The 24,753-nt window shown below is 48.8% G+C and overlaps 17 non-coding genes across 17 annotated transcripts; 10 read left to right on the plus strand and 7 right to left on the minus strand.

The window, feature by feature from the left end:
• The first annotated feature begins 92 nt into the window (after positions 1-92).
• Positions 93-164, plus strand: Trnap-ugg. The gene has a single exon. It is a non-coding gene; the product is annotated as a tRNA-Pro (tRNA).
• Positions 165-765: 601 nt separating this feature from the next.
• Trnav-uac lies at positions 766-838 on the minus strand. The gene has a single exon. It is a non-coding gene; the product is annotated as a tRNA-Val (tRNA).
• A 1,948-nt stretch (positions 839-2,786) lies between these two features.
• On the plus strand, positions 2,787-2,858 carry Trnap-ugg. Its single transcript has one exon. It is a non-coding gene; the product is annotated as a tRNA-Pro (tRNA).
• Positions 2,859-3,459: 601 nt separating this feature from the next.
• Trnav-uac lies at positions 3,460-3,532 on the minus strand. Its single transcript has one exon. It is a non-coding gene; the product is annotated as a tRNA-Val (tRNA).
• A 235-nt stretch (positions 3,533-3,767) lies between these two features.
• Trnap-cgg lies at positions 3,768-3,839 on the plus strand. Its single transcript has one exon. It is a non-coding gene; the product is annotated as a tRNA-Pro (tRNA).
• A 1,640-nt stretch (positions 3,840-5,479) lies between these two features.
• Trnap-ugg lies at positions 5,480-5,551 on the plus strand. The gene has a single exon. It is a non-coding gene; the product is annotated as a tRNA-Pro (tRNA).
• Positions 5,552-6,152: 601 nt separating this feature from the next.
• On the minus strand, positions 6,153-6,225 carry Trnav-uac. Its single transcript has one exon. It is a non-coding gene; the product is annotated as a tRNA-Val (tRNA).
• Positions 6,226-8,173: 1,948 nt separating this feature from the next.
• Positions 8,174-8,245, plus strand: Trnap-ugg. The gene has a single exon. It is a non-coding gene; the product is annotated as a tRNA-Pro (tRNA).
• Positions 8,246-8,846: 601 nt separating this feature from the next.
• On the minus strand, positions 8,847-8,919 carry Trnav-uac. The gene has a single exon. It is a non-coding gene; the product is annotated as a tRNA-Val (tRNA).
• A 7,964-nt stretch (positions 8,920-16,883) lies between these two features.
• Positions 16,884-16,956, minus strand: Trnav-uac. Its single transcript has one exon. It is a non-coding gene; the product is annotated as a tRNA-Val (tRNA).
• A 1,948-nt stretch (positions 16,957-18,904) lies between these two features.
• Positions 18,905-18,976, plus strand: Trnap-ugg. Its single transcript has one exon. It is a non-coding gene; the product is annotated as a tRNA-Pro (tRNA).
• A 601-nt stretch (positions 18,977-19,577) lies between these two features.
• Trnav-uac lies at positions 19,578-19,650 on the minus strand. The gene has a single exon. It is a non-coding gene; the product is annotated as a tRNA-Val (tRNA).
• A 235-nt stretch (positions 19,651-19,885) lies between these two features.
• Positions 19,886-19,957, plus strand: Trnap-cgg. The gene has a single exon. It is a non-coding gene; the product is annotated as a tRNA-Pro (tRNA).
• A 1,641-nt stretch (positions 19,958-21,598) lies between these two features.
• Trnap-ugg lies at positions 21,599-21,670 on the plus strand. The gene has a single exon. It is a non-coding gene; the product is annotated as a tRNA-Pro (tRNA).
• A 601-nt stretch (positions 21,671-22,271) lies between these two features.
• Trnav-uac lies at positions 22,272-22,344 on the minus strand. Its single transcript has one exon. It is a non-coding gene; the product is annotated as a tRNA-Val (tRNA).
• A 235-nt stretch (positions 22,345-22,579) lies between these two features.
• Trnap-cgg lies at positions 22,580-22,651 on the plus strand. Its single transcript has one exon. It is a non-coding gene; the product is annotated as a tRNA-Pro (tRNA).
• A 1,641-nt stretch (positions 22,652-24,292) lies between these two features.
• On the plus strand, positions 24,293-24,364 carry Trnap-ugg. The gene has a single exon. It is a non-coding gene; the product is annotated as a tRNA-Pro (tRNA).
• Positions 24,365-24,753: the final 389 nt, after the last annotated feature.

Below are 24,753 nucleotides of genomic sequence, written 5' to 3' on the forward strand. Positions count from 1 at the left end.
TGCAGAAAGCGTTTATCTTGCGAATTCACGTGAAAGTTTGTGTTCCCTGTGAGGCGCACTACTTGGGATTAACTTGACTGCTCCAGCCAGGTGGCTCGTTGGTCTAGGGGTATGATTCCTGCTTTGGGTGCAGGAGATCCCGGGTTCAAATCCCGGACGAGCCCTGCCATTTTGACCGTGCTGAGGAGTAGGTGGAACTCAGCCCCGGTTGCAGCTCCTCAATGAAGAGTAGACGCCTGTTATAGCACGTGGATATAACAAGAATGCGGCACCAGTAAAGTACGTAGGTGGAATTCGGTAGAAAAGCAGACGGTAATTTTGCATGCAACGGAAAACAAGGTTGTCTTTGCGGGATATGTGCACCGTGAGTGGAGATTCAGCTTAATTGTGCGACAGTCTACCCTCATCTTACTAGCGACGGCAACAACCAAGGGGTGGCATGTAAGATTGAGCGTGGCTAAGAGTTTCTCATTATTAGTTAGCATCACACTTTGACAGAGCTGTGACAAGGCGAGTAGGGTGAGCTCAGGAAAGCCAGTAGCAAGCGCACTTGAAGTAGCCCTGAAGAACCGGATTATAAATTTTGCCAGCCATAATGGAACTAGGGGCGTTCTCAGTTACCAAATACCGGTGCAATAAGAGAGCAACAGTATTTGACGGTAAAATGACGCCATATCCGTCTAGCATACGACATTGCTTGTCTCTGCATACGCGGACGTGAGGTCATCTCGGAAATGAAATCCGAAATATAGGTTAAAATTGTTGTGTTCGCGCCCGGGATCGAACCGGGGACCTTCTGCGTGTAAAGCAGACGTGATAACCGCTACACCACGGAAACGACGGTTCTTTTAATGTACCACCCGGAGACTCGTAATAGCAACAGTTTGTCTTCTGTGTTAGCAAGGGCATCGGCTATGAGCTCCCTCCGATTCGTGAAGTTCCTGTAGTAAAAGACGTCGATGGAAACAACCCAACCGCGACAGACAGGGAGAACGCTGGCTGAGCTGCAGCCCTACATGGTGAGACCATCAAAGGTGGCGTCATTCACATGCAGTGCGTTTTCGGAACGAATAGGCTCGTTGGGCTAGGGGTATGATTCCTGCTTCGGGTGCAGGAGGTCCCGGGTTCAAATCCCGGGCGAGCCCTTGCGTTTTGTACAACGGTGCGGTAACAAATCGCATGGCGGCGGCTGTTTCGCGCATTTCCAGGCCTCCAAGTCAGCGCTAAAATCCGACAACCAGTTCTGAAACCGTTTCATGTTTCATTTGAGCCATGTGCACCCTGCTGATGGAACGTTTGAAGTTGATTTAAATGGTCACAGTAGAGATCGTAGCAAGTGTCTTGCTGAGTGCGACGAAAACGGGTTTCCGCCCGCAATCGAGCCGGGGACCTTCTGCGTGTTAGGCACGGCGCCTGGGCTCGGCGGCAGCTGCTGCTCTTTCCTTCCTTACGAGATACCGTCGATTCGCGCAGTCGTTATTGCAAAAGATGTCACCAAAGGCAATCGCTTCGTTAGCGGCACGGTGCCTGGGCTCGGCGGCAGCTCTACATGGAGGCACCAGCAGCCCAGCCAGGCCGCCGCCGGCACCGGTGCGCCACAGCCCAAGGAGTCGGCGGCCGCCCTGCAATGCCCCTGTCGTTGCATATTCCACCCGCCTCATATCCTCCCCATGTCTGACTCACTGCCCCAAATGACACTGCAGTGGACGTGTTTATTACTATCGCTTTTGGAAGAACCAAGGCGCAGTATTCTAGTGTCGAACCGGTACTGCAAATTGGGATTAAGCAAAAATTTATTGTGTGGTCGAGCGACAGCTTCGGCTCGCTCTTCCTACATGATCGCTTCTTGTGCGGAATAATTCCTAGCTCGCCGATGGCTTCAGAGTTGGTCTTCTCGAAGTTTTGCTTTCGCACTGCATTCCGCAATCTTTTCGTTATGAGTTGTGTGCTTCGGTTTCCCGACTTTCTTGTGTTTAGTGCGTTTGGCTTCTCTTAACCCTTAGCCACCGCTTGCCGAAATTTCCACACTATCATCTGTCGATCTGCAGAGCTCGATGAAGGCATCGCGGCCGTTCCTGAGCTCGTGGAACGGTCGAATCTGTAGTTGTTTCCAGATCTCTCCCACACAACGGCCTCCCAGAAGCTTGGATTACAGAAGTACGCCACTACTCCCAGCCGGAGATTCACGATTGAAAGCAGAATGACATGAGCTACACGCAGCTCCGATTTTTTTTTTTTGTGTCTGACCTACTTTGAAAGACTTTGTAGTCGATTTACTTACTACTATCGCTGTTGGAAACCAGGTGATAACCGCACAGTATTCTAGAGACGATGAGGTAATGAAAATTTAGAATAAGTAAAACAGTATCAAAAGAAGTTGTGTGGTGGAGCAGCACATGCAATTCACGCTTCCTAGATATTCGTTACTGCATAGAATAATTCTTTTGTCTGCGGCGTCTTCAGTATCCGTCTTCTGGAAATTTTGCTTGCAGTATATTGTGCAATCTTTTCGTTATGAGTTGGTGCTTGGTTTCCCGATGTTCTTTTGTTTAGTGCATTCGCCTTCTCTTAACCCTGAGAAACCACATACCGAAACTGAGGCACTGCCGGCTGTTCATAAGCAGTGCTCGATGCAGTTATTTCGCTTTTTATTCGTTGCCTTTAATATTCTTCTCATCAGTGGTGAGTGCTGCCTGCAGAAAGCGTTTATCTTGCGAATTCACGTGAAAGTTTGTGTTCCCTGTGAGGCGCACTACTTGGGATTAACTTGACTGCTCCAGCCAGGTGGCTCGTTGGTCTAGGGGTATGATTCCTGCTTTGGGTGCAGGAGATCCCGGGTTCAAATCCCGGACGAGCCCTGCCATTTTGACCGTGCTGAAGAGTAGGTGGAACTCAGCCCCGGTTGCAGCTCCTCAATGAAGAGTAGACGCCTGTTATAGCACGTGGATATAACAAGAATGCGGCACCAGTAAAGTACGTAGGTGGAATTCGGTAGAAAAGCAGACGGTAATTTTGCATGCAACGGAAAACAAGGTTGTCTTTGCGGGATATGTGCACCGTGAGTGGAGATTCAGCTTAATTGTGCGACAGTCTACCCTCATCTTACTAGCGACGGCAACAACCAAGGGGTGGCATGTAAGATTGAGCGTGGCTAAGAGTTTCTCATTATTAGTTAGCATCACACTTTGACAGAGCTGTGACAAGGCGAGTAGGGTGAGCTCAGGAAAGCCAGTAGCAAGCGCACTTGAAGTAGCCCTGAAGAACCGGATTATAAATTTTGCCAGCCATAATGGAACTAGGGGCGTTCTCAGTTACCAAATACCGGTGCAATAAGAGAGCAACAGTATTTGACGGTAAAATGACGCCATATCCGTCTAGCATACGACATTGCTTGTCTCTGCATACGCGGACGTGAGGTCATCTCGGAAATGAAATCCGAAATATAGGTTAAAATTGTTGTGTTCGCGCCCGGGATCGAACCGGGGACCTTCTGCGTGTAAAGCAGACGTGATAACCGCTACACCACGGAAACGACGGTTCTTTTCATGTACCACCCGGAGACTCGTAATAGCAACAGTTTGTCTTCTGTGTTAGCAAGGGCATCGGCTATGAGCTCCCTCCGATTCGTGAAGTTCCTGTAGTAAAAGACGTCGATGGAAACAACCCAACCGCGACAGACAGGGAGAACGCTGGCTGAGCTGCAGCCCTACATGGTGAGACCATCAAAGGTGGCGTCATTCACATGCAGTGCGTTTTCGGAACGAATAGGCTCGTTGGTCTAGGGGTATGATTCCTGCTTCGGGTGCAGGAGGTCCCGGGTTCAAATCCCGGGCGAGCCCTTGCGTTTTGTACAACGGTGCGGTAACAAATCGCATGGCGGCGGCTGTTTCGCGCATTTCCAGGCCTCCAAGTCAGCGCTAAAATCCGACAACCAGTTCTGAAACCGTTTCATGTTTCATTTGAGCCATGTGCACCCTGCTGATGGAACGTTTGAAGTTGATTTAAATGGTCACAGTAGAGATCGTAGCAAGTGTCTTGCTGAGTGCGACGAAAACGGGTTTCCGCCCGCAATCGAGCCGGGGACCTTCTGCGTGTTAGGCACGGCGCCTGGGCTCGGCGGCAGCTGCTGCTCTTTCCTTCCTTACGAGATACCGTCGATTCGCGCAGTCGTTATTGCAAAAGATGTCACCAAAGGCAATCGCTTCGTTAGCGGCACGGTGCCTGGGCTCGGCGGCAGCTCTACATGGAGGCACCAGCAGCCCAGCCAGGCCGCCGCCGGCACCGGTGCGCCACAGCCCAAGGAGTCGGCGGCCGCCCTGCAATGCCCCTGTCGTTGCATATTCCACCCGCCTCATATCCTCCCCATGTCTGACTCACTGCCCCAAATGACACTGCAGTGGACGTGTTTATTACTATCGCTTTTGGAAGAACCAAGGCGCAGTATTCTAGTGTCGAACCGGTACTGCAAATTGGGATTAAGCAAAAATTTATTGTGTGGTCGAGCGACAGCTTCGGCTCGCTCTTCCTACATGATCGCTTCTTGTGCGGAATAATTCCTAGCTCGCCGATGGCTTCAGAGTTGGTCTTCTCGAAGTTTTGCTTTCGCACTGCATTCCGCAATCTTTTCGTTATGAGTTGTGTGCTTCGGTTTCCCGACTTTCTTGTGTTTAGTGCGTTTGGCTTCTCTTAACCCTTAGCCACCGCTTGCCGAAATTTCCACACTATCATCTGTCGATCTGCAGAGCTCGATGAAGGCATCGCGGCCGTTCCTGAGCTCGTGGAACGGTCGAATCTGTAGTTGTTTCCAGATCTCTCCCACACAACGGCCTCCCAGAAGCTTGGATTACAGAAGTACGCCACTACTCCCAGCCGGAGATTCACGATTGAAAGCAGAATGACATGAGCTACACGCAGCTCCGATTTTTTTTTTTGTGTCTGACCTACTTTGAAAGACTTTGTAGTCGATTTACTTACTACTATCGCTGTTGGAAACCAGGTGATAACCGCACAGTATTCTAGAGACGATGAGGTAATGAAAATTTAGAATAAGTAAAACAGTATCAAAAGAAGTTGTGTGGTGGAGCAGCACATGCAATTCACGCTTCCTAGATATTCGTTACTGCATAGAATAATTCTTTTGTCTGCGGCGTCTTCAGTATCCGTCTTCTGGAAATTTTGCTTGCAGTATATTGTGCAATCTTTTCGTTATGAGTTGGTGCTTGGTTTCCCGATGTTCTTTTGTTTAGTGCATTCGCCTTCTCTTAACCCTGAGAAACCACATACCGAAACTGAGGCACTGCCGGCTGTTCATAAGCAGTGCTCGATGCAGTTATTTCGCTTTTTATTCGTTGCCTTTAATATTCTTCTCATCAGTGGTGAGTGCTGCCTGCAGAAAGCGTTTATCTTGCGAATTCACGTGAAAGTTTGTGTTCCCTGTGAGGCGCACTACTTGGGATTAACTTGACTGCTCCAGCCAGGTGGCTCGTTGGTCTAGGGGTATGATTCCTGCTTTGGGTGCAGGAGATCCCGGGTTCAAATCCCGGACGAGCCCTGCCATTTTGACCGTGCTGAAGAGTAGGTGGAACTCAGCCCCGGTTGCAGCTCCTCAATGAAGAGTAGACGCCTGTTATAGCACGTGGATATAACAAGAATGCGGCACCAGTAAAGTACGTAGGTGGAATTCGGTAGAAAAGCAGACGGTAATTTTGCATGCAACGGAAAACAAGGTTGTCTTTGCGGGATATGTGCACCGTGAGTGGAGATTCAGCTTAATTGTGCGACAGTCTACCCTCATCTTACTAGCGACGGCAACAACCAAGGGGTGGCATGTAAGATTGAGCGTGGCTAAGAGTTTCTCATTATTAGTTAGCATCACACTTTGACAGAGCTGTGACAAGGCGAGTAGGGTGAGCTCAGGAAAGCCAGTAGCAAGCGCACTTGAAGTAGCCCTGAAGAACCGGATTATAAATTTTGCCAGCCATAATGGAACTAGGGGCGTTCTCAGTTACCAAATACCGGTGCAATAAGAGAGCAACAGTATTTGACGGTAAAATGACGCCATATCCGTCTAGCATACGACATTGCTTGTCTCTGCATACGCGGACGTGAGGTCATCTCGGAAATGAAATCCGAAATATAGGTTAAAATTGTTGTGTTCGCGCCCGGGATCGAACCGGGGACCTTCTGCGTGTAAAGCAGACGTGATAACCGCTACACCACGGAAACGACGGTTCTTTTAATGTACCACCCGGAGACTCGTAATAGCAACAGTTTGTCTTCTGTGTTAGCAAGGGCATCGGCTATGAGCTCCCTCCGATTCGTGAAGTTCCTGTAGTAAAAGACGTCGATGGAAACAACCCAACCGCGACAGACAGGGAGAACGCTGGCTGAGCTGCAGCCCTACATGGTGAGACCATCAAAGGTGGCGTCATTCACATGCAGTGCGTTTTCGGAACGAATAGGCTCGTTGGGCTAGGGGTATGATTCCTGCTTCGGGTGCAGGAGGTCCCGGGTTCAAATCCCGGGCGAGCCCTTGCGTTTTGTACAACGGTGCGGTAACAAATCGCATGGCGGCGGCTGTTTCGCGCATTTCCAGGCCTCCAAGTCAGCGCTAAAATCCGACAACCAGTTCTGAAACCGTTTCATGTTTCATTTGAGCCATGTGCACCCTGCTGATGGAACGTTTGAAGTTGATTTAAATGGTCACAGTAGAGATCGTAGCAAGTGTCTTGCTGAGTGCGACGAAAACGGGTTTCCGCCCGCAATCGAGCCGGGGACCTTCTGCGTGTTAGGCACGGCGCCTGGGCTCGGCGGCAGCTGCTGCTCTTTCCTTCCTTACGAGATACCGTCGATTCGCGCAGTCGTTATTGCAAAAGATGTCACCAAAGGCAATCGCTTCGTTAGCGGCACGGTGCCTGGGCTCGGCGGCAGCTCTACATGGAGGCACCAGCAGCCCAGCCAGGCCGCCGCCGGCACCGGTGCGCCACAGCCCAAGGAGTCGGCGGCCGCCCTGCAATGCCCCTGTCGTTGCATATTCCACCCGCCTCATATCCTCCCCATGTCTGACTCACTGCCCCAAATGACACTGCAGTGGACGTGTTTATTACTATCGCTTTTGGAAGAACCAAGGCGCAGTATTCTAGTGTCGAACCGGTACTGCAAATTGGGATTAAGCAAAAATTTATTGTGTGGTCGAGCGACAGCTTCGGCTCGCTCTTCCTACATGATCGCTTCTTGTGCGGAATAATTCCTAGCTCGCCGATGGCTTCAGAGTTGGTCTTCTCGAAGTTTTGCTTTCGCACTGCATTCCGCAATCTTTTCGTTATGAGTTGTGTGCTTCGGTTTCCCGACTTTCTTGTGTTTAGTGCGTTTGGCTTCTCTTAACCCTTAGCCACCGCTTGCCGAAATTTCCACACTATTATCTGTCGATCTGCAGAGCTCGATGAAGGCATCGCGGCCGTTCCTGAGCTCGTGGAACGGTCGAATCTGTAGTTGTTTCCAGATCTCTCCCACACAACGGCCTCCCAGAAGCTTGGATTACAGAAGTACGCCACTACTCCCAGCCGGAGATTCACGATTGAAAGCAGAATGACATGAGCTACACGCAGCTCCGATTTTTTTTTTTTGTGTCTGACCTACTTTGAAAGACTTTGTAGTCGATTTACTTACTACTATCGCTGTTGGAAACCAGGTGATAACCGCACAGTATTCTAGAGACGATGAGGTAATGAAAATTTAGAATAAGTAAAACAGTATCAAAAGAAGTTGTGTGGTGGAGCAGCACATGCAATTCACGCTTCCTAGATATTCGTTACTGCATAGAATAATTCTTTTGTCTGCGGCGTCTTCAGTATCCGTCTTCTGGAAATTTTGCTTGCAGTATATTGTGCAATCTTTTCGTTATGAGTTGGTGCTTGGTTTCCCGATGTTCTTTTGTTTAGTGCATTCGCCTTCTCTTAACCCTGAGAAACCACATACCGAAACTGAGGCACTGCCGGCTGTTCATAAGCAGTGCTCGATGCAGTTATTTCGCTTTTTATTCGTTGCCTTTAATATTCTTCTCATCAGTGGTGAGTGCTGCCTGCAGAAAGCGTTTATCTTGCGAATTCACGTGAAAGTTTGTGTTCCCTGTGAGGCGCACTACTTGGGATTAACTTGACTGCTCCAGCCAGGTGGCTCGTTGGTCTAGGGGTATGATTCCTGCTTTGGGTGCAGGAGATCCCGGGTTCAAATCCCGGACGAGCCCTGCCATTTTGACCGTGCTGAAGAGTAGGTGGAACTCAGCCCCGGTTGCAGCTCCTCAATGAAGAGTAGACGCCTGTTATAGCACGTGGATATAACAAGAATGCGGCACCAGTAAAGTACGTAGGTGGAATTCGGTAGAAAAGCAGACGGTAATTTTGCATGCAACGGAAAACAAGGTTGTCTTTGCGGGATATGTGCACCGTGAGTGGAGATTCAGCTTAATTGTGCGACAGTCTACCCTCATCTTACTAGCGACGGCAACAACCAAGGGGTGGCATGTAAGATTGAGCGTGGCTAAGAGTTTCTCATTATTAGTTAGCATCACACTTTGACAGAGCTGTGACAAGGCGAGTAGGGTGAGCTCAGGAAAGCCAGTAGCAAGCGCACTTGAAGTAGCCCTGAAGAACCGGATTATAAATTTTGCCAGCCATAATGGAACTAGGGGCGTTCTCAGTTACCAAATACCGGTGCAATAAGAGAGCAACAGTATTTGACGGTAAAATGACGCCATATCCGTCTAGCATACGACATTGCTTGTCTCTGCATACGCGGACGTGAGGTCATCTCGGAAATGAAATCCGAAATATAGGTTAAAATTGTTGTGTTCGCGCCCGGGATCGAACCGGGGACCTTCTGCGTGTAAAGCAGACGTGATAACCGCTACACCACGGAAACGACGGTTCTTTTAATGTACCACCCGGAGACTCGTAATAGCAACAGTTTGTCTTCTGTGTTAGCAAGGGCATCGGCTATGAGCTCCCTCCGATTCGTGAAGTTCCTGTAGTAAAAGACGTCGATGGAAACAACCCAACCGCGACAGACAGGGAGAACGCTGGCTGAGCTGCAGCCCTACATGGTGAGACCATCAAAGGTGGCGTCATTCACATGCAGTGCGTTTTCGGAACGAATAGGCTCGTTGGGCTAGGGGTATGATTCCTGCTTCGGGTGCAGGAGGTCCCGGGTTCAAATCCCGGGCGAGCCCTTGCGTTTTGTACAACGGTGCGGTAACAAATCGCATGGCGGCGGCTGTTTCGCGCATTTCCAGGCCTCCAAGTCAGCGCTAAAATCCGACAACCAGTTCTGAAACCGTTTCATGTTTCATTTGAGCCATGTGCACCCTGCTGATGGAACGTTTGAAGTTGATTTAAATGGTCACAGTAGAGATCGTAGCAAGTGTCTTGCTGAGTGCGACGAAAACGGGTTTCCGCCCGCAATCGAGCCGGGGACCTTCTGCGTGTTAGGCACGGCGCCTGGGCTCGGCGGCAGCTGCTGCTCTTTCCTTCCTTACGAGATACCGTCGATTCGCGCAGTCGTTATTGCAAAAGATGTCACCAAAGGCAATCGCTTCGTTAGCGGCACGGTGCCTGGGCTCGGCGGCAGCTCTACATGGAGGCACCAGCAGCCCAGCCAGGCCGCCGCCGGCACCGGTGCGCCACAGCCCAAGGAGTCGGCGGCCGCCCTGCAATGCCCCTGTCGTTGCATATTCCACCCGCCTCATATCCTCCCCATGTCTGACTCACTGCCCCAAATGACACTGCAGTGGACGTGTTTATTACTATCGCTTTTGGAAGAACCAAGGCGCAGTATTCTAGTGTCGAACCGGTACTGCAAATTGGGATTAAGCAAAAATTTATTGTGTGGTCGAGCGACAGCTTCGGCTCGCTCTTCCTACATGATCGCTTCTTGTGCGGAATAATTCCTAGCTCGCCGATGGCTTCAGAGTTGGTCTTCTCGAAGTTTTGCTTTCGCACTGCATTCCGCAATCTTTTCGTTATGAGTTGTGTGCTTCGGTTTCCCGACTTTCTTGTGTTTAGTGCGTTTGGCTTCTCTTAACCCTTAGCCACCGCTTGCCGAAATTTCCACACTATCATCTGTCGATCTGCAGAGCTCGATGAAGGCATCGCGGCCGTTCCTGAGCTCGTGGAACGGTCGAATCTGTAGTTGTTTCCAGATCTCTCCCACACAACGGCCTCCCAGAAGCTTGGATTACAGAAGTACGCCACTACTCCCAGCCGGAGATTCACGATTGAAAGCAGAATGACATGAGCTACACGCAGCTCCGATTTTTTTTTTTTTGTGTCTGACCTACTTTGAAAGACTTTGTAGTCGATTTACTTACTACTATCGCTGTTGGAAACCAGGTGATAACCGCACAGTATTCTAGAGACGATGAGGTAATGAAAATTTAGAATAAGTAAAACAGTATCAAAAGAAGTTGTGTGGTGGAGCAGCACATGCAATTCACGCTTCCTAGATATTCGTTACTGCATAGAATAATTCTTTTGTCTGCGGCGTCTTCAGTATCCGTCTTCTGGAAATTTTGCTTGCAGTATATTGTGCAATCTTTTCGTTATGAGTTGGTGCTTGGTTTCCCGATGTTCTTTTGTTTAGTGCATTCGCCTTCTCTTAACCCTGAGAAACCACATACCGAAACTGAGGCACTGCCGGCTGTTCATAAGCAGTGCTCGATGCAGTTATTTCGCTTTTTATTCGTTGCCTTTAATATTCTTCTCATCAGTGGTGAGTGCTGCCTGCAGAAAGCGTTTATCTTGCGAATTCACGTGAAAGTTTGTGTTCCCTGTGAGGCGCACTACTTGGGATTAACTTGACTGCTCCAGCCAGGTGGCTCGTTGGTCCAGTTCCTCTTGAGACGCGACAGCGATCGCACGTGCTGTGTATTCGATCCGCCGTTTCCCTCGGGTTGTGACTATTTACTTTCTGTGTGTGACGTTTCTTTGTCTTCTTTTCTTCGTTGTTTCGTCGCCTTAGTGTTTGTGTTGTGTCTTGTGTTGTATAGCGGCTCTTGCCGCATTAATTAAGTGTTATGGCTTCCCGGTTGTTTCCGCGGAAGTGTACTCTCAGTTTTCAGTTTAACAAGGCTACCAGGAATGTTCAACCAACTTCGTTGGAAATTCACGAATGGATTGTGGATACGATTGGCATTACATCGGACCAGGTACATACGGCGTATTTTGACACAGAACTTTACTGCTTTTTTGTGAAATTGCTGAACCCGGTTTTGCTAGATAAGATTTTACTTAAACATGGTGAGCAAGTGTCGTTCCGTCATAGAGATGGTTCTGTTAGCAGTGTTACTGTTTCAAATGCTGAAATTACGTATACCACAGTTCGGGTTTATAATTTACCCCCTGAAGTTGAAAACAGTTACCTCAAGGAAGCTTTGCTTGGTTATGGTACCGTTCGGTCAATTCGAAATGAACGTTGGTCTACACAACATAAGCTGCAATGTTATAATGGTGTCAGATCGGTTGAAATGCATATTAAGTCGAACATACCGTCCCATCTGGTTGTATGTGGTTATCGTGTTCATCTTACTTATGAGGGGCAAGTTGGTACGTGTTTTCTATGTAATGAAAATGGTCATGTTCGTGCTAATTGCCCTAAGCGGGTGTTTGTGCTTAAAAATGGGCTAGCACAACGCCGCAAATTAACGGTTGCCGATCTTGTGCCAGCAGCTTCCTCCACTGTCTCCTGTCAGCCTCCTGCAGTAGATTCTTCACAACGGGTGACACCTTCCTCTGATGCAGGTTTTCCCCCGTTACCCACTCGCCCAGATGTATCGGCTGCTTCTACACCGATCCCGTCTGTTTCCAATAACAAACGCCGTCGTGCTAGTGATACCGGTAGCACTGATGACGAAGCTGCTGTTTCGCAGCCGGTTTGCGGATCTGACGAGAGACTTCCGGAATCTCCCATGCTTGTTTTGGATTCTGTTCCCACTGTGTCTCCTGCTTTGCCTGATGACGTCAAACTTGCTGCCACGCCGTCGGCGCAAGAGCCCCAACATTCGGTCGAGGTGGTGTTGACATCCCCCCCGACACAGGCATCACCACATGTTGACGACACTTCGGTGCAGACAGCTGTTTGTCGGAAAATCGCTTCTAGAACTGCGCGCTCCGCTTCAGCGGATTCCAACCCTATCTCTCCACCTCCTACACTTCCAATACCTACACCTTCTGATGCCGGTGCCGATGTTCCTGATGCAGTTTTCCCCTTGCTTGCTCCTTCTTCTGATTCCTCTCGCCCTGCTAATCCTTCGGATGCCTTGGTTGACGTGCCTGATCTCGAACCCCCCACTCCACCTGCTCTTGAATCTGGTGTGCATCAGATACGCCGTCGGGTGAAAGTGCCCCCCAATCTTCACGCGGTGCGGAAAAAACACAAGCATGCAAAGGATGACTCCGATTCCGTTGATTCCGGGCAATCACCCTCTGCCATGTCTGATGTTGATGATCTGGATGTCGTTGCTTCTAATGTGGTGTAATTAGGGTTCATTTTCCCTTTTGTTTTGTTGATGTTGCAGGCGTACACGTTTATTACCTTAAATATAAATAGCATTCAATCTGCTCTGAAGTTAGCGTCTCTGCAGCAGTTCATTTATGACTCTGCAGCTGATGTTGTTTTCCTGCAGGAAGTCTCCGTTGCACACCTGTTTGTTCCTGGCTTTCGCACTATTATAAATTTTGCGCCTGAGTTTTCCACAGGTACTGCCTTACTAATTCGTGACGGTATCCCCGTTACCGAAATTGAGCTCTTAGACTCGGGAAGGGGTATTGGTTGTCGGTTATTTGACACAACCTTGGTTAATATTTACGCCCCCTCTGGTTCCAGCAAACGGCAGGAAAGGTCTCGTTTTTATAAAGAGGATCTGATTTATCTTTTACGCAAAAATCCTGCGACTTTGATATTGGGGGGTGATTTTAATTGTGTATTACAAGCTAAGGACCAATCGCCTCATTTTAATTATTGTTTCGAGCTACATTCTCTTGTACGTCAACTACGACTACGCGATGCGTGGGAGGTTAAACACCCCACTTTAGTTAAATTTACATTTTTTACTGCCACGTCAAGTAGTCGACTGGACCGATTGTATATTTCTGATCCCCTTAGTGTTTCTGTTTTAAATGTAGATGTTATTCCAGCCAGTTTTACGGATCATTGTGCCCTTGCGGTTATAATTAATTTGGAGCGTCAGCCTCTTAAACTTTATCGGCCGCTGTGGAAATTAAATGTCTCCTTGCTCGATGACCCTGACATCGAACCTCTAATACAGACGGCGTGGGACATGTGTTTACGTTCTCTGCGATACTATCCGTCTAAGCTTCACTGGTGGATCCACTGTGCGAAGCCAAAACTCCGTCGCACTTTAATGTCCTACAGTTATAATAGAGCGCGAGATCTGAAACTGACTTTTGAGTATTATTATTCGGTGCTTCGCGAACTTTATGATACTTCTCGAATGACAGGTGCCCACCTTTCTGAGATTCGGAAAATTAAAGCCAAGCTCCTTAGTATTAAACGGCTTCAGATGGAAGGATTGAAGATTAAATCTAAACCGCCGTCCACCTTAGCACATGAAATGACTTCCATGTACCACCTGTTTCGTCACCACAAGAACCGTCGACGTGTATTGATTGACGGCCTTATGGCAGCTGATGGTTGCCGGCTTACCTTACAGAATCAAATAACCCATGAACTTACCTGCTACTATGAGACCTTATATGCTGTGGCTGATTCTGATCCGCTTGATGTTGATGAGATTTTAACTGCTATCCCATCAGTTTTAACAGAGGACCATAATGTGGAATTTTTAGCTCCTTTTACTGCAGACGAAATTTCAGCTTTCATTGCTTGTTCACCATCTCACAAATCTCCTGGTCCGGATGGCCTTCCTAAGGAATTTTTTGTTCGCTTTTGGACTATTATAGGGCCTGTTTTTACGGATATTGTAAATGAAATCTTGAATGGTGGCACAATTCCAGCCGATTTCAAGAGAGGTACGGTTGTCCTGATACCAAAATCTGCTGGTTTGAAGACAGCTAGTGACTTTCGTCCTTTAACCCTTTTAAATTTTGATTATAAGACGGCTGCTAGGGCTGTTAATGCACGTCTATCCCTCTTGCTTACACCTGTGATAACTCCTTGTCAAAGCTGCTTTCCAGGGCGCTCCATATTGACTCCTCTGGCGGGGTATCGTGATGTCGTGTCGATTGTCGCTGTCACCAATATTTCCTGTGCGCTTTTATTTGTTGATTTTAGTAAGGCTTTTGATCGTGTGTCCCATTCGTTTTTAGAGCTTCTGCTGCGCCGACTCGGTTTTAATGAAAAGGCGCTGCTGGTACTTAAGAATATGACGACTGGTATTTCTGCTAAGATTGACATTAATGGCCAGCTAACGAAGGTCATTGATATTAAACGTGGCGTCCCGCAAGGTAGCCCTTTATCCATGACCCTTTATGCTCTCTCCCTTCAACCACTCCTCTCTCGTCTCAACTCGACACTTCGTGGTCTTACGATTTCTGGGGTTACCCTGACAGCAACAGCTTATGCTGATGATTTGGTTGTTTTGCTTCGTTCCGCCGCCGAAGTGCCGCAGTTGAAAATGGAACTAGATAAATTTTCTGCGGCCTCCGGCTCTCGTCTCAACCCCCGTAAAAGCAAACTTCTGAATTTGCGGGGCTTTGAAAATGTGGTTGTTCCGTGGGTTACGGCTGTTGAACACCATACACATTTAGGCATCTATCTTGAACGGTGTCCTCTTCGTATGGCTGCAAAAAATTGGCAAGTGGCCATTTCCAAGCTTCAAGGTGTTTTATTCGAACACTCATGGCGTTCGATACCGCTACTGCAAAAAAAAGCGTGTATTAGACACTTATGTTTTATGTAAAGTATTTTACGTTGCTCAGTTGTTTCCGCTTCCAAGAATGCAGGGTGCAAAAATGGTCCAGCTTATCAACAGATATATTTGGCGGGGGCACATTTTTAAATTACGTTGTGATGTTCTTACGAAGCCGCGTCTTGCGGGCGGCTTGTCGTTCACCGATGTCCGTGTCAAGGCTGCGGCCCTTTATGTTAAGCGCACCCTCCATCTTTTATTTTCTGAGTCCCCGACTGTTACTTCGCGATTATTCCATGTCGTTCGTCCTGCGAGCTTGTCACCGCCTATTAACGTAGGGCCTCTAAATGCGAAGCTACGGCATGTTCGGGACTTCTACATTGAGATTAGTTATCTGGATCTCCACTTCCAACGTCGTCCTGTTTTTACTATGCGAACACTGCTTGACAAATGGCACAGGTCTTCTTCTTCCATCCCGATTGTTTTGCAATATCCCCGTTTTAATTGGCGTCACATATGGACGAATATTAGCTTACCCGTTCATTCAGCACCTGTTGCCTCCCTATGGTATAAGGTAGTTCCCCAGCTGATTCCTACGAATGAACGACTTCATCGCATAGGTTTAAGTGTCTCTCCGCTTTGTCAAACGTGTGGTTGTGTTGATACACTCCAACACCGATTTACCTGCGCTGACCGTCTTCGCATGTGGTACTGGCTGCGCCGACGATTGGCGTTACTCACCAGGAGCTCGGAATCGGCATTTACAACTGATATTCTCTGCTGGCCGGACACGGTTTTTTATCCCGGGACAAAGAACAATACCATTATGTGGCTTCTTGGCCGTTACATTTTTGCAGTGGTTGATGGTGATGGTATTTCCGATTTTATTTCGTTTATTGGTTACATGCTTCATGAGTACTGGACGCAACAATCTTTCCCACATCTTAAGAGGGACTTTGCGAATATGCTTAGTATTGTCTTCGAAAAGCAGGGGATTGGTTAAGTTTCCACTTCTCTTGATCGCTCCTGCGCCAGTTACATTAATGGCACCGGTATAGGGGCATACTGATCTCACTTCACGATAGGGAAGACATTCTCGCTAGCTCTTACTTATTTTGCTTTCCTGCCAAGCTTTTACCTGTTTGGATAGACACTGCATCACAAGCCCCGTGTCCACATATAAGTATCATAAGACTCTGAACCAAGGGAAATAAAAAAAAAAAAAAAAAAAAAAAAAGGGGTATGATTCCTGCTTTGGGTGCAGGAGGTCCCGGGTTCAAATCCCGGACAGGCCCTACTTTTCATTTTCGCGACAACCCAGCAAAAAAAAAAAAAAAAAAAAAGGGGTATGATTCCTGCTTTGGGTGCAGGAGATCCTGGGTTCAAATCCCGGACGAGCCCTGCCATTTTGACCGTGCTGAAGAGTAGGTGGAACTCAGCCCCGGTTGCAGCTCCTCAATGAAGAGTAGACGCCTGTTATAGCACGTGGATATAACAAGAATGCGGCACCAGTAAAGTACGTAGGTGGAATTCGGTAGAAAAGCAGACGGTAATTTTGCATGCAACGGAAAACAAGGTTGTCTTTGCGGGATATGTGCACCGTGAGTGGAGATTCAGCTTAATTGTGCGACAGTCTACCCTCATCTTACTAGCGACGGCAACAACCAAGGGGTGGCATGTAAGATTGAGCGTGGCTAAGAGTTTCTCATTATTAGTTAGCATCACACTTTGACAGAGCTGTGACAAGGCGAGTAGGGTGAGCTCAGGAAAGCCAGTAGCAAGCGCACTTGAAGTAGCCCTGAAGAACCGGATTATAAATTTTGCCAGCCATAATGGAACTAGGGGCGTTCTCAGTTACCAAATACCGGTGCAATAAGAGAGCAACAGTATTTGACGGTAAAATGACGCCATATCCGTCTAGCATACGACATTGCTTGTCTCTGCATACGCGGACGTGAGGTCATCTCGGAAATGAAATCCGAAATATAGATTAAAATTGTTGTGTTCGCGCCCGGGATCGAACCGGGGACCTTCTGCGTGTAAAGCAGACGTGATAACCGCTACACCACGGAAACGACGGTTCTTTTCATGTACCACCCGGAGACTCGTAATAGCAACAGTTTGTCTTCTGTGTTAGCAAGGGCATCGGCTATGAGCTCCCTCCGATTCGTGAAGTTCCTGTAGTAAAAGACGTCGATGGAAACAACCCAACCGCGACAGACAGGGAGAACGCTGGCTGAGCTGCAGCCCTACATGGTGAGACCATCAAAGGTGGCGTCATTCACATGCAGTGCGTTTTCGGAACGAATAGGCTCGTTGGTCTAGGGGTATGATTCCTGCTTCGGGTGCAGGAGGTCCCGCGTTCAAATCCCGGGCGAGCCCTTGCGTTTTGTACAACGGTGCGGTAACAAATCGCATGGCGGCGGCTGTTTCGCGCATTTCCAGGCCTCCAAGTCAGCGCTAAAATCCGACAACCAGTTCTGAAACCGTTTCATGTTTCATTTGAGCCATGTGCACCCTGCTGATGGAACGTTTGAAGTTGATTTAAATGGTCACAGTAGAGATCGTAGCAAGTGTCTTGCTGAGTGCGACGAAAACGGGTTTCCGCCCGCAATCGAGCCGGGGACCTTCTGCGTGTTAGGCACGGCGCCTGGGCTCGGCGGCAGCTGCTGCTCTTTCCTTCCTTACGAGATACCGTCGATTCGCGCAGTCGTTATTGCAAAAGATGTCACCAAAGGCAATCGCTTCGTTAGCGGCACGGTGCCTGGGCTCGGCGGCAGCTCTACATGGAGGCACCAGCAGCCCAGCCAGGCCGCCGCCGGCACCGGTGCGCCACAGCCCAAGGAGTCGGCGGCCGCCCTGCAATGCCCCTGTCGTTGCATATTCCACCCGCCTCATATCCTCCCCATGTCTGACTCACTGCCCCAAATGACACTGCAGTGGACGTGTTTATTACTATCGCTTTTGGAAGAACCAAGGCGCAGTATTCTAGTGTCGAACCGGTACTGCAAATTGGGATTAAGCAAAAATTTATTGTGTGGTCGAGCGACAGCTTCGGCTCGCTCTTCCTACATGATCGCTTCTTGTGCGGAATAATTCCTAGCTCGCCGATGGCTTCAGAGTTGGTCTTCTCGAAGTTTTGCTTTCGCACTGCATTCCGCAATCTTTTCGTTATGAGTTGTGTGCTTCGGTTTCCCGACTTTCTTGTGTTTAGTGCGTTTGGCTTCTCTTAACCCTTAGCCACCGCTTGCCGAAATTTCCACACTATCATCTGTCGATCTGCAGAGCTCGATGAAGGCATCGCGGCCGTTCCTGAGCTCGTGGAACGGTCGAATCTGTAGTTGTTTCCAGATCTCTCCCACACAACGGCCTCCCAGAAGCTTGGATTACAGAAGTACGCCACTACTCCCAGCCGGAGATTCACGATTGAAAGCAGAATGACATGAGCTACACGCAGCTCCGATTTTTTTTTTTTGTGTCTGACCTACTTTGAAAGACTTTGTAGTCGATTTACTTACTACTATCGCTGTTGGAAACCAGGTGATAACCGCACAGTATTCTAGAGACGATGAGGTAATGAAAATTTAGAATAAGTAAAACAGTATCAAAAGAAGTTGTGTGGTGGAGCAGCACATGCAATTCACGCTTCCTAGATATTCGTTACTGCATAGAATAATTCTTTTGTCTGCGGCGTCTTCAGTATCCGTCTTCTGGAAATTTTGCTTGCAGTATATTGTGCAATCTTTTCGTTATGAGTTGGTGCTTGGTTTCCCGATGTTCTTTTGTTTAGTGCATTCGCCTTCTCTTAACCCTGAGAAACCACATACCGAAACTGAGGCACTGCCGGCTGTTCATAAGCAGTGCTCGATGCAGTTATTTCGCTTTTTATTCGTTGCCTTTAATATTCTTCTCATCAGTGGTGAGTGCTGCCTGCAGAAAGCGTTTATCTTGCGAATTCACGTGAAAGTTTGTGTTCCCTGTGAGGCGCACTACTTGGGATTAACTTGACTGCTCCAGCCAGGTGGCTCGTTGGTCTAGGGGTATGATTCCTGCTTTGGGTGCAGGAGATCCCGGGTTCAAATCCCGGACGAGCCCTGCCATTTTGACCGTGCTGAAGAGTAGGTGGAACTCAGCCCCGGTTGCAGCTCCTCAATGAAGAGTAGACGCCTGTTATAGCACGTGGATATAACAAGAATGCGGCACCAGTAAAGTACGTAGGTGGAATTCGGTAGAAAAGCAGACGGTAATTTTGCATGCAACGGAAAACAAGGTTGTCTTTGCGGGATATGTGCACCGTGAGTGGAGATTCAGCTTAATTGTGCGACAGTCTACCCTCATCTTACTAGCGACGGCAACAACCAAGGGGTGGCATGTAAGATTGAGCGTGGCTAAGAGTTTCTCATTATTAGTTAGCATCACACTTTGACAGAGCTGTGACAAGGCGAGTAGGGTGAGCTCAGGAAAGCCAGTAGCAAGCGCACTTGAAGTAGCCCTGAAGAACCGGATTATAAATTTTGCCAGCCATAATGGAACTAGGGGCGTTCTGAGTTACCAAATACCGGTGCAATAAGAGAGCAACAGTATTTGACCGTAAAATGACGCCATATCCGTCTAGCATACGACATTGCTTGTCTCTGCATACGCGGACGTGAGGTCATCTCGGAAATGAAATCCGAAATATAGGTTAAAATTGTTGTGTTCGCGCCCGGGATCGAACCGGGGACCTTCTGCGTGTAAAGCAGACGTGATAACCGCTACACCACGGAAACGACGGTTCTTTTCATGTACCACCCGGAGACTCGTAATAGCAACAGTTTGTCTTCTGTGTTAGCAAGGGCATCGGCTATGAGCTCCCTCCGATTCGTGAAGTTCCTGTAGTAAAAGACGTCGATGGAAACAACCCAACCGCGACAGACAGGGAGAACGCTGGCTGAGCTGCAGCCCTACATGGTGAGACCATCAAAGGTGGCGTCATTCACATGCAGTGCGTTTTCGGAACGAATAGGCTCGTTGGTCTAGGGGTATGATTCCTGCTTCGGGTGCAGGAGGTCCCGGGTTCAAATCCCGGGCGAGCCCTTGCGTTTTGTACAACGGTGCGGTAACAAATCGCATGGCGGCGGCTGTTTCGCGCATTTCCAGGCCTCCAAGTCAGCGCTAAAATCCGACAACCAGTTCTGAAACCGTTTCATGTTTCATTTGAGCCATGTGCACCCTGCTGATGGAACGTTTGAAGTTGATTTAAATGGTCACAGTAGAGATCGTAGCAAGTGTCTTGCTGAGTGCGACGAAAACGGGTTTCCGCCCGCAATCGAGCCGGGGACCTTCTGCGTGTTAGGCACGGCGCCTGGGCTCGGCGGCAGCTGCTGCTCTTTCCTTCCTTACGAGATACCGTCGATTCGCGCAGTCGTTATTGCAAAAGATGTCACCAAAGGCAATCGCTTCGTTAGCGGCACGGTGCCTGGGCTCGGCGGCAGCTCTACATGGAGGCACCAGCAGCCCAGCCAGGCCGCCGCCGGCACCGGTGCGCCACAGCCCAAGGAGTCGGCGGCCGCCCTGCAATGCCCCTGTCGTTGCATATTCCACCCGCCTCATATCCTCCCCATGTCTGACTCACTGCCCCAAATGACACTGCAGTGGACGTGTTTATTACTATCGCTTTTGGAAGAACCAAGGCGCAGTATTCTAGTGTCGAACCGGTACTGCAAATTGGGATTAAGCAAAAATTTATTGTGTGGTCGAGCGACAGCTTCGGCTCGCTCTTCCTACATGATCGCTTCTTGTGCGGAATAATTCCTAGCTCGCCGATGGCTTCAGAGTTGGTCTTCTCGAAGTTTTGCTTTCGCACTGCATTCCGCAATCTTTTCGTTATGAGTTGTGTGCTTCGGTTTCCCGACTTTCTTGTGTTTAGTGCGTTTGGCTTCTCTTAACCCTTAGCCACCGCTTGCCGAAATTTCCACACTATCATCTGTCGATCTGCAGAGCTCGATGAAGGCATCGCGGCCGTTCCTGAGCTCGTGGAACGGTCGAATCTGTAGTTGTTTCCAGATCTCTCCCACACAACGGCCTCCCAGAAGCTTGGATTACAGAAGTACGCCACTACTCCCAGCCGGAGATTCACGATTGAAAGCAGAATGACATGAGCTACACGCAGCTCCGATTTTTTTTTTTTGTGTCTGACCTACTTTGAAAGACTTTGTAGTCGATTTACTTACTACTATCGCTGTTGGAAACCAGGTGATAACCGCACAGTATTCTAGAGACGATGAGGTAATGAAAATTTAGAATAAGTAAAACAGTATCAAAAGAAGTTGTGTGGTGGAGCAGCACATGCAATTCACGCTTCCTAGATATTCGTTACTGCATAGAATAATTCTTTTGTCTGCGGCGTCTTCAGTATCCGTCTTCTGGAAATTTTGCTTGCAGTATATTGTGCAATCTTTTCGTTATGAGTTGGTGCTTGGTTTCCCGATGTTCTTTTGTTTAGTGCATTCGCCTTCTCTTAACCCTGAGAAACCACATACCGAAACTGAGGCACTGCCGGCTGTTCATAAGCAGTGCTCGATGCAGTTATTTCGCTTTTTATTCGTTGCCTTTAATATTCTTCTCATCAGTGGTGAGTGCTGCCTGCAGAAAGCGTTTATCTTGCGAATTCACGTGAAAGTTTGTGTTCCCTGTGAGGCGCACTACTTGGGATTAACTTGACTGCTCCAGCCAGGTGGCTCGTTGGTCTAGGGGTATGATTCCTGCTTTGGGTGCAGGAGATCCCGGGTTCAAATCCCGGACGAGCCCTGCCATTTTGACCGTGCTGAAGAGTAGGTGGAACTCAGCCCCGGTTGCAGCTCCTCAATGAAGAGTAGACGCCTGTTATAGCACGTGGATATAACAAGAATGCGGCACCAGTAAAGTACGTAGGTGGAATTCGGTAGAAAAGCAGACGGTAATTTTGCATGCAACGGAAAACAAGGTTGTCTTTGCGGGATATGTGCACCGTGAGTGGAGATTCAGCTTAATTGTGCGACAGTCTACCCTCATCTTACTAGCGACGGCAACAACCAAGGGGTGGCATGTAAGATTGAGCGTGGCTAAGAGTTTCTCATTATTAGTTAGCATCACACTTTGACAGAGCTGTGACAAGGCGAGTAGGGTGAGCTCAGGAAAGCCAGTAGCAAGCGCACTTGAAGTAGCCCTGAAGAACCGGATTATAAATTTTGCCAGCCATAATGGAACTAGGGGCGTTCTCAGTTACCAAATACCGGTGCAATAAGAGAGCAACAGTATTTGACCGTAAAATGACGCCATATCCGTCTAGCATACGACATTGCTTGTCTCTGCATACGCGGACGTGAGGTCATCTCGGAAATGAAATCCGAAATATAGGTTAAAATTGTTGTGTTCGCGCCCGGGATCGAACCGGGGACCTTCTGCGTGTAAAGCAGACGTGATAACCGCTACACCACGGAAACGACGGTTCTTTTCATGTACCACCCGGAGACTCGTAATAGCAACAGTTTGTCTTCTGTGTTAGCAAGGGCATCGGCTATGAGCTCCCTCCGATTCGTGAAGTTCCTGTAGTAAAAGACGTCGATGGAAACAACCCAACCGCGACAGACAGGGAGAACGCTGGCTGAGCTGCAGCCCTACATGGTGAGACCATCAAAGGTGGCGTCATTCACATGCAGTGCGTTTTCGGAACGAATAGGCTCGTTGGTCTAGGGGTATGATTCCTGCTTCGGGTGCAGGAGGTCCCGGGTTCAAATCCCGGGCGAGCCCTTGCGTTTTGTACAACGGTGCGGTAACAAATCGCATGGCGGCGGCTGTTTCGCGCATTTCCAGGCCTCCAAGTCAGCGCTAAAATCCGACAACCAGTTCTGAAACCGTTTCATGTTTCATTTGAGCCATGTGCACCCTGCTGATGGAACGTTTGAAGTTGATTTAAATGGTCACAGTAGAGATCGTAGCAAGTGTCTTGCTGAGTGCGACGAAAACGGGTTTCCGCCCGCAATCGAGCCGGGGACCTTCTGCGTGTTAGGCACGGCGCCTGGGCTCGGCGGCAGCTGCTGCTCTTTCCTTCCTTACGAGATACCGTCGATTCGCGCAGTCGTTATTGCAAAAGATGTCACCAAAGGCAATCGCTTCGTTAGCGGCACGGTGCCTGGGCTCGGCGGCAGCTCTACATGGAGGCACCAGCAGCCCAGCCAGGCCGCCGCCGGCACCGGTGCGCCACAGCCCAAGGAGTCGGCGGCCGCCCTGCAATGCCCCTGTCGTTGCATATTCCACCCGCCTCATATCCTCCCCATGTCTGACTCACTGCCCCAAATGACACTGCAGTGGACGTGTTTATTACTATCGCTTTTGGAAGAACCAAGGCGCAGTATTCTAGTGTCGAACCGGTACTGCAAATTGGGATTAAGCAAAAATTTATTGTGTGGTCGAGCGACAGCTTCGGCTCGCTCTTCCTACATGATCGCTTCTTGTGCGGAATAATTCCTAGCTCGCCGATGGCTTCAGAGTTGGTCTTCTCGAAGTTTTGCTTTCGCACTGCATTCCGCAATCTTTTCGTTATGAGTTGTGTGCTTCGGTTTCCCGACTTTCTTGTGTTTAGTGCGTTTGGCTTCTCTTAACCCTTAGCCACCGCTTGCCGAAATTTCCACACTATCATCTGTCGATCTGCAGAGCTCGATGAAGGCATCGCGGCCGTTCCTGAGCTCGTGGAACGGTCGAATCTGTAGTTGTTTCCAGATCTCTCCCACACAACGGCCTCCCAGAAGCTTGGATTACAGAAGTACGCCACTACTCCCAGCCGGAGATTCACGATTGAAAGCAGAATGACATGAGCTACACGCAGCTCCGATTTTTTTTTTTTGTGTCTGACCTACTTTGAAAGACTTTGTAGTCGATTTACTTACTACTATCGCTGTTGGAAACCAGGTGATAACCGCACAGTATTCTAGAGACGATGAGGTAATGAAAATTTAGAATAAGTAAAACAGTATCAAAAGAAGTTGTGTGGTGGAGCAGCACATGCAATTCACGCTTCCTAGATATTCGTTACTGCATAGAATAATTCTTTTGTCTGCGGCGTCTTCAGTATCCGTCTTCTGGAAATTTTGCTTGCAGTATATTGTGCAATCTTTTCGTTATGAGTTGGTGCTTGGTTTCCCGATGTTCTTTTGTTTAGTGCATTCGCCTTCTCTTAACCCTGAGAAACCACATACCGAAACTGAGGCACTGCCGGCTGTTCATAAGCAGTGCTCGATGCAGTTATTTCGCTTTTTATTCGTTGCCTTTAATATTCTTCTCATCAGTGGTGAGTGCTGCCTGCAGAAAGCGTTTATCTTGCGAATTCACGTGAAAGTTTGTGTTCCCTGTGAGGCGCACTACTTGGGATTAACTTGACTGCTCCAGCCAGGTGGCTCGTTGGTCTAGGGGTATGATTCCTGCTTTGGGTGCAGGAGATCCCGGGTTCAAATCCCGGACGAGCCCTGCCATTTTGACCGTGCTGAAGAGTAGGTGGAACTCAGCCCCGGTTGCAGCTCCTCAATGAAGAGTAGACGCCTGTTATAGCACGTGGATATAACAAGAATGCGGCACCAGTAAAGTACGTAGGTGGAATTCGGTAGAAAAGCAGACGGTAATTTTGCATGCAACGGAAAACAAGGTTGTCTTTGCGGGATATGTGCACCGTGAGTGGAGATTCAGCTTAATTGTGCGACAGTCTACCCTCATCTTACTAGCGACGGCAACAACCAAGGGGTGGCATGTAAGATTGAGCGTGGCTAAGAGTTTCTCATTATTAGTTAGCATCACACTTTGACAGAGCTGTGACAAGGCGAGTAGGGTGAGCTCAGGAAAGCCAGTAGCAAGCGCACTTG

This window comes from Schistocerca piceifrons, unplaced genomic scaffold (genome assembly GCF_021461385.2).
Source record: "Schistocerca piceifrons isolate TAMUIC-IGC-003096 unplaced genomic scaffold, iqSchPice1.1 HiC_scaffold_527, whole genome shotgun sequence".
In the NCBI taxonomy this organism is placed as follows: Eukaryota; Metazoa; Arthropoda; class Insecta; order Orthoptera; family Acrididae; genus Schistocerca; species Schistocerca piceifrons.